We start from the raw sequence: 6,232 nt of genomic DNA, 5'->3' as shown, positions 1-6,232 counted from the left end.
CAGCTCCAGCTCCAGCTCCAGCTAGGAGCTGGGGCTTTGATTCCACCTGTGGGTCCCACTAGCATGCCAATGAGGGGGGCGGGGGGCGGCGGCTCCACACACAGGCTAGCCTAGCCGGGACTGCGTGCCAGCCTGACCCTTGGGATGGGGAGTCTGGCCCCGCTGCCCAGAGCCTCTGTGGTCGGAGTCCCACTGGGTGGGAAGAGGGGCTCCTGAATTTGTGAGAGCATAGCTCTGGAGGATGGAGAGTGGGGAACAACCCCTTTTGGGGTTTGGGGAAGACTCAGTGCCAGGAGGCAGGTATGGAGTCAGGAGAGATGGTGGGGCGAGGTTTATGTGGGGCTCAGCTCCTTGTAGATGGACAGTACTCAGGGAGCACAGCTCTGCAGGTACAAGAATATGTAGGAACACAAATCTGGGAGGATGCTGTTGGTGGGCGCAGAGCTTCAAAGGATGTGATGAGGAAAGCACAGCTCTGGGAGGGTGGAGGGGACAATTATGAGAGCAAGAGCACAGTCTGGGGGCTGTGTGGGGAGCACACTTCCCAAGAACACGACAGTTCAGGGAGGAGCCTGCCATGTCTCCCCTAGCCTTGGCCTCTTCTGAATCCTCCTCCCCCACATTCCTGGGGTGCAAAGGGAGGTCTGGTTGCTGGAGCATGCCCAAGTTCCCCCAGGCTCCCCCTGACAGTCCCGCTGTCCATCTGTCCTCCCCCTCCCCAAGGATTCCAAGGCCCAGGTGGCACACTCCCCTCATGGCACCCTCATTAGGAAAGAGCTTTGAGATCCTGAATCATCTGCCCCCCTCGCCCCCCCCCCCATCCCAAGCCAGCTGCAGGCTCTGGCCCCTAGAGCCTGATAAATATTTATGACAAGATAAGCAGGATCTGCCAGGTCCCAGCCCACACCATTGTCCTGGGAACCAGAGTGGGAGGCAGGGTCAAAACTTGAGTTTTTTTTTTTTTTTTTTTTTTGTTTTTTTTTTTTTTAAACTTGAGTTTCTAAGGGCAGAGCTGGATCTCCAGGTTCTGGGTAGAGGCCAGCCTGAAGGGTAGGCCTCCTAGGCCAGTGAGGGGGCTGGGAGGGGACCTCGCTCAGGATTCAGAAGTGAGCGAGGTATATAGGTACATACTGTGCTGGAGACACATTGAATCCCTGCTCTAGTGTGGACAGGATGATACCCTGTCTACCACTATATCCACGGTTGGGTTGAAGCCACATTTAGGGGTCAATCCTTAGTTTAGGTGTTCAAAGTCACCCTGAAATTAAAAATGACATCAATAATGGTGAGTCCATTGAGACCCTGAGCATTCCTGGCCCAAAGGGTGGGGTCCAAGTGATCCATGGGGTTACCATGGATTCCAAACCTGCCCACAGAGTGCAATCCCACAAGGCAACCCACTCAGTTCTGCCAAGCAGGGTAACCCCTGGTGATGAAGGGGGGACAGCCTAAGGAGGCTTGGGGGAGGAGTCCCCACCTCTCTGTTTCTGGGTCCTGCCTAATGGGCCTCAGATCTTTGTCCCTCTGGCTTACTGGTGTTGGGAGCCTGGGTTTCACCTGCCAAGCCCTCTGGGAGAAAGGCCCGGTTTCTTCTGCTGTGAGGCAGTGGCTGAGGTGGACCAGCCCAGGCCAGGGTGCTCAGCTCCTGCCTGGCCTCTTACAGGTAGCCCCAGGTGCTCCAAGCATCACATACCAGCCCAGGGCAGTGGCAACTATGTATGACCTTCTTGACATGGCCCAGGGTGCGGGGGGGGGGGGGGGGGGGGGGGGGGGGGGGGGGACAGAGACTGATGTTGGCTCAGCCTGGGGACAGCTTGACGGTCCCTGCTCTGAAGAGGGCCCAGCCACTTTGGGGTCAGTGTCAAGAGGCTGGAGTTCCTGAGTCCTCGCAGGCCAGCTCTGCTGTGCCATGGGCCCCTGTGTGTTCCCAGGTGTGTGAGTGAGAGACATGACCCACTCTGCCAGGGTCAGTGCCCCCATCCTGCCAGCCACAACTTCAGCCAAGCTTCAGAGCTACCTTTCAGACCTACCAGAGCTGGCCAAGTAGGGGTGCATCAGGCCTTCACCAGCATGTTTTTCCTGTTTAGCAGAATTGCTATTGCCAAACAATTGTCATTTGTTAACCTAGAGCCACTTGGGCTGGTGGGGAGGCAGGACCCTGAGGGAGCCACCTTGGGCTGGATCTCCTCTCCCAGAGCTTCGTGGAAGACCTTGGGCAGACCAAGGCCCGTCTGGATTCAGCTTTTGTGCCTGTGAGGGGCCAGCTGGGCTGGGACTCCCTGTGTGAGGCACTGACTTGCCCTGGTGCTGTCAGAGCTGGGGACAAATGCAGCCCTTTTACCAATGCTAACCAACCTTCAGGAAGAGCAGGCCAAGGCAGCCTCGAGGGAGCCAGGAGGCTCTTTCCTGCTTCTCCAGAGTCAGGGGGCATCTCTTACCTGCCTGAGGGCTGCTTTCTCCTCTACTCTCCACCCACCCCAGGTACACCTGGGGGTTGCACAGCGTCCCTGATGCTCCAGCGTCTTCTCAGAACTCTTGTTCCTATGCCACACTCTCCACAGAAGGGTCTGGAAATCTACATTGTAACAAGCCTGTTTGAGGCTAACAGACCAGGAAGGTAGGACCCCCTCCCCCGTCGCCAACCTCCTGCACTGACCATCCAGCATGCACACAGCTAGTCTGGTGAACAGAGCCACGTCTCCAAGGCCACAGGCAGCCCACATCATCTTTGAAACTTGCCTACACTAATGCACTAATGGAAAAGGCCGAGACTCTGGGAGCTGAGACGCTCCCAGGTGTGTCTACCAGGCATCTTATGGAAGCACTGGGATCCCCAGAGACTGACTCTGACGGTAGGCTGTCAGGCCACCGTCAGAGCCTGAATGTCCAGCCCCTTGCACGGAGCCTGCAGGTGGGAGAGGGTCAGCCCGGGGACCCAGTGGCTGCCCAAGTCAGTCCTAGATCTTCACCAGGACCTGTTGAATGTGACCTGTGCTCCTGCCTGGCTGGCTGTCCTGGGCTTCCAGAAAGTGTCCTCAGTAGTGACAGAACAGGAACCTTCCTGTCCCTCCCTGGACCTTCATACTCAACCAGGGTCCCAGCGATAGGGCCAGAGTTGCAAAGGCTGTGGCTCTTGGAGGACAGGACTGCCACTTTGAGGAGCCGTCCTCCAGGTGTGAGTATGTGGCAACAACCATCCATGTATGCATAACTATCCTCAGGTGCATTATAGTAATCCTCGCTGAGCGGATTCCGGGCCATGTGCTTCTCTTTTTCGGGACCAGTGACTATAACACTATAACGGTGACGGTGACTCCCAGACTGCCACTCCCTGTGGTCAGGAGCGACTTGGATGGTCTCTAAACTTCAGGATCTGCCCAGTTTGGAGCACAGTTAAGTAGGCTCTGGGTTCCACTCGGGGCTCCTACGGTGGGTGGAGACATGTAAGATAGAGGTGGGTGGCGAGGGCCAGGGGATTTCTCCCAACAATCCGTTCTCATCTGACCCTATGCCTGGACATTTGGCTCCTGGAATGGTGGGGCTGGGTGATCCCAGGTTGTGTAGCGCCCCCATCTGCTCTCACTCAGGCCCAGCTTCCTCCGCCCACCCCCTCCGGCCACATCCCAAATCCCCAATCCCAGCAGCAGATCTCGGTGTTTGCCTGTTACCATGGCAATGGGATGCACCTTTCTGTTACCATGGCAACCAGCCAGGGGTTTTTAAAATTCAGTTGAGGTAATTTCCACCCCTCAATCCTCATCCTCAGACACCTCATTCTTCTTTTTTTCTTCTCTGAATCTTAGAAGGTCGGGTTGAGGCGGGGGTGGGGGGTGCTACAGCCACCAGCCAGAGGTGGAGGGTCAGAGGGGCTGGTGGGAAGACTCAGGCCTCTTTCCTCCCCAACTACTCCACCCAGACTAGACCCTAGAGAATAGGACAGCCTCTTCCCCCATTCCCTCTCCAGGCCCAGATCTGCAGTGAGAAGAAGGCTTTGCCTGGCTGGGCAGGCAAAGGGCAGCAGACCTGGGAGGCCTGGGTGAGGGTGCAGCCTGTGTGGCCACTTGTCTATGTAGGAGCAGTTAAGGGTCAGCAGAGACCCTCCCGGACCTATGTCACTAAGGATCTCAAGGCTCCAGGGCCCAGACCCCAGGACAATAGGGGACAGATGTTGTTTATGCCCTATGCTGGTGCTAAGGAGCTTAGCAGAGGGCATCAAAGAAAGATAGAGAGAAGGGGATGCAGATACTGTCCACTACCTGTCCCTCCCCCTCCCTACTAAGGAACTCTCTCCCTAAACACCTGCTTCATTAGTCTGGTCATTGTAAATTCATGAGGCCCAACATCCCCTCCATGCCCCCCTCCTGCCTCCTGGCTAGGAGAGGAGAAGCTGACAATCCAGGATGAACAGGTGAATGCCCCCTGAGCTGAGTAGACTGGATCTAGGAGATAAGGGGGTTCCCAGCCCCATGCACTGCCTGACTTCACCTCATCTGCTGGTAACTCTTTCATACCTTGACCTGTGTCTCTAGCAGACTTGTGCTCCCACGGTGAGAGGGTACCCCAGAAGAAGAGTTGTATATTTTTCTTTTTTTTTAAGATTTATTTATTTATTCATGAGAGACACAGAGAGAGAGAGAGAGGCAGAGACACAGGCAGAGGGAGAATGGGCTCCCTGCAGGGAGCCTGATGTAGGACTGGATCCCAGGACCCCGAGATTACGCCCTGAGCCAAAGGCAGATGCTCAACCACTGAGCCACCCAGGGGCCCCTAAAAGAAGAGTTTTCAAGGAGAAAGCAGTTGGAGAGAGCCCTGTAGCAGGTGTACCCCCATCTCCCCTCTTCTGTCCCTAGGCCTGTTCTTACACCCTCAGTCATTTTGGGGGGCCCCTCCCCCAGGATGGATGCGAAGTGTCATGATAACTCCAGCAGCTGCAGGCCTGGTTCTAAAAGCCTGCGGGACCATGGGGGAGCGGAGGTGCCAAGGTAGAAGGGAAATCACTTCCAGCTTCCCTGTCCCTTGGGCTCAAGGGCCAAGACCCCATAGCAGCAACACTTCTGGAGGCACAAATGGGCAATCTGACCTTGGGGGGCTACAGAGAACCCCAAGATTGAGGTCCAGGCTGTCTGAGGCCCTGCCCACTCCCGCTCTTCTCTCACCCAAGACAGGAAACTCCCAGGGACAAGAAGGTTCCTTTGGGTAAGCATTGCCCTCCTCAATCTCCTTTATGATTATTTTAAAAATATTTATTTATTATTTATTTTAGAGAGAAAGAGAGAGTACCAGAGGGCAGGGCAAAGAGAGAAGGAGAGTCTGAAGCAGACTCTGCACTGAGCACAGAGTTCAGAGCCTGGAGCCCGATGCAGGACATGATCTCACAACCCTGAGATTATGACCTGAGCTGACACCAACAGTCAGAGTCTTAATGGGCTGTACCACCCAGACACTCCCCACTCCCCAATCTCCTTTATTAAACAGCAGTCCCAGAGGCACCTGGCAAGCTCAGTCTCTCAGTCTGTGTAGAGCGTGTGACTCTTGATTTTGGGGCTGAGTTTGAGCCCCATGTTGGGTATAGAGACCACTTAATAAAATTTTAGGGATACCTGGGTGGCTCAATGGTTGAGCGTCTGCCTTCAGCTCAGGGCGTGATTCTGGAATCCCAGGATTGAGTCTGGCTTCGGGCTCCTTGCAGGAAGCCTGCTTCTACCTCTGCCTATATCTCTGCTTCTCTCTCTCTCTCTCTCTCTCTCTCTCTCTCTCTCTCTGTCTCTCATAAATAATTTTTTTAAAAATGAATAAAATTTTAAAGTCTAAAAAAAAAGTCCCCCCCCAAAAAAATAAAAGATATAAAAATATAAAAAAAAGTCCCAGCCCAAGGCCACTCCACCTGAGGGAGGGGCTCCTGCTGCCCTTCCCACCAAGGACTCACAAGACCCTCACAAAGTCCACGAGTGCCTGAACACCTGGGGATGTGGCCCCCCACGTGCAGGATAATAAAATCTGTATTTGCTGCTTTTCAGGAGTTCTTATTCCCACCAACCCCATAGTTTCCATTGGCCCAGACAAAGCCACAGGGTTCTCCACGGCAGGCATGGTTACCTCTTTTCTGTTCTCCTGCCAGCTGGTGGGAGGGCTGGGGGAGGAGAAGTTACACCTGAGACCTCTGGGAAAGAGGTGATGGGGCCCAGGGTTGGGGAGGACAGGACAGAGGAGTGTGGTGGCCACCAGCCCACCC

Source organism: Vulpes vulpes, chromosome 9 (assembly GCF_048418805.1).
Source record: "Vulpes vulpes isolate BD-2025 chromosome 9, VulVul3, whole genome shotgun sequence".
Taxonomy (NCBI): domain Eukaryota; kingdom Metazoa; phylum Chordata; class Mammalia; order Carnivora; family Canidae; genus Vulpes; species Vulpes vulpes.
This window is presented reverse-complemented; position numbering follows the sequence as displayed.